The sequence below is a fragment of the Mus musculus genome, chromosome 14 (assembly GCF_000001635.26).
Source record: "Mus musculus strain C57BL/6J chromosome 14, GRCm38.p6 C57BL/6J".
Lineage (NCBI taxonomy): Eukaryota > Metazoa > Chordata > Mammalia > Rodentia > Muridae > Mus > Mus musculus.
This window is the reverse complement of record NC_000080.6, coordinates 24,086,974-24,089,193: the sequence shown is the minus strand read 5'-3', so window position 1 is coordinate 24,089,193 and position 2,220 is coordinate 24,086,974. Positions and strand designations below refer to the sequence as shown.

The following is a 2,220-nucleotide window of genomic DNA, read 5'->3' as shown; positions in this document are numbered from 1 at the left end:
GAAGGGGGATCAAAGACAATATATATGAATGTGGACTTTGGGCAAGTCTAAAGAAAGTGAAAACCTTCAAAACAAAAACAATGTAAGGCACTGTGCCTGGAGCTGAAGAGCCCCCCACCAAAAAGTGGCTATGCTCAAATACTGGTGCAACTGCCTCTTTTGAGAGGGGACAAAATTGTGGCAGAGCGTGACGACATCTGAGATGGGTGTCCTGGGCAGCCATAGGCTTGGAATTCCTCAAGGGTACTGAGGACTATTGTGAGAGCCACATTGTTACTTACATATAAAGGGGATCTTTGTGCCTGTCTACAATGTTATTGGGGGATCTGAACTATCAAGAACACCATCCTATTTGTAAGAAAGAGTTGGGGCTTGCTGTTCATTGTTGATAGTGAGCCAGAAACTGGCAAAGAAGCAGCTGTAGGTCATTTGAACCATCATAGCTGCTGACATCTCTGGACTGCTCAACTTTCTCATTGTGGGAAGGGCTCATTCTCCGCGCCCCCCCCCCGCACCCCAGGGAAAATCGAAGTGTACCACAGGGGTCTCCAGGAATGATTTTGGACCTTTGTACTAATTGAGGATGCGGAAGGCCCAGTGGGTTTAAATCTGGCATAATATACCCATCGATGTAGAGTGCAGCTCATGCGGGCATTGGCAATGAAGCCCCAGGGGCCTTGAGATCACCCCTTCCCCCAGAGGCTTTGCGCCACCTACTCCCCCCACCTCCACAACAAGCCATGTGGGTGGGAATGGTTTAACCGCTACAAATTCCCAAAGGCCCACCTGATCCCCTCTCCTCCTTATTCCAGTTCTGGCTGGGTCTTTCAAGTCTAGGAGACTCACAAAGGCCCCAGAAATTCTGGCTTCATGCTCTTCACTGGCTATTACGAAGGAGACAATTCTTTGTCAGGGATTCCCAGTGCTTGTGCCTTCTCTCTGGGCCTCACAGTCTCATTGTCTCACCCTAGCCATTTAGGACAGAAACTCAGGGCTTTCCAGTTCTCCCAGCCTTGGCACCTGGGAATACAGATTTGGATGGGTGGAGTTCATCATCCCTGCTGGGAAGAGATCAAGACCATGTCCAAGGTAGATATGAGGTTTTCTCCATTTGAGGGTACCATTTGAGCTAGAACTTGAAGCATGAGTAGGGTTTCTTCAAGTAAAAACTGTGTGGATCAGATAAGGAACAAGACAGATACATTTATAGCTCCTAAGGACTGGTGCTCTCTGGTCTCCTCCATGCTGCAGACACAGGTGGAGATCAGAGGCGGCATGGCAGTAGGCCCCCAGGAGAACCAGCGAACAGTTTCTGGAAATCTTGGGAGAGCAGTGCAAGGTGGTGTGCCAAGTGAGTCAGGAAATCCTCCATGAGTCGGGTGTAGCAAAGGACCCATGTAACTGGGCCTTTTGGGAATGTGACAGGACTATGGCCGGAGGTCACAGTATGTGGTTAACCATTTTTATTTATTCTTAATGCTTTTCAAAATAAATCTGGACTCTGGGAGAAGTGTGCAGTTCTAGAGGACTAGAGGGAGCGTAGTTCCCAGTGAGACTTCTGGCATGAACTAATGGCTGAGAAACATTCCAGACCCAGAGCACTGTGACCAATCTCCCTTCAGGGTACAGACTCCAGCTAAAAGATCATTCTTGGCTATCTGGCACTGTGGAACTTGTTGGAGGTAGAAGGTGACAGACCAGGCCTTGCCTCTCCACACCCTGGCCACCACCTTTCTCCCTGGGTTTTAGAGCATCCAACAGAAATTAACAATAGCCCGTGGCTAGATGCTGTTGCAGTCTGAACTGACTGCGCTGAAGACTGAATAGGAGATGGAAGCCCCTGGCAAAGTCAGCAGTCCCAGATGGCACAGGAGGTTGCACGGGAAGGCTCAAGTTGGAGAAGGGGCTTCTCAAGGTAGGACAGATGTGCAGTGGGTCATGAGATACTCCCCAGGCTAGGCATCTTTCTCCAGAGGGAGAAAGCAGAGCACATGTCAGTCCACAGCCCTTCTAAGAAGGCCTACAGAAGACACACACAGGTACTTATCACATCCCAACACACACCCAAGAAATCAGACTAATTGGAAGTCATTGATGTCTCAGATTGATTCTCTGTGAACAGGATTGCAAGGCTAGGTTCTTGGCTCCATAGATCTAATGGCCTTGTGGGCTCAGAAGAGCAACCCCCAGAGGCCTGGCCTACCAGCTTCAGCCACATGG

General features: G+C 49.5%; 1 non-coding gene across 1 annotated transcript; it reads right to left on the bottom strand.

Annotated features, from left to right (window-relative positions):
- Positions 1-263: 263 nt before the first annotated feature.
- On the bottom strand, positions 264-317 carry Mir7210 (microRNA 7210). Its single transcript, NR_106069.1, has one exon. It is a non-coding gene; the product is annotated as a microRNA 7210 (primary transcript).
- Between the last annotated feature and the right edge of the window lie 1,903 nt (positions 318-2,220).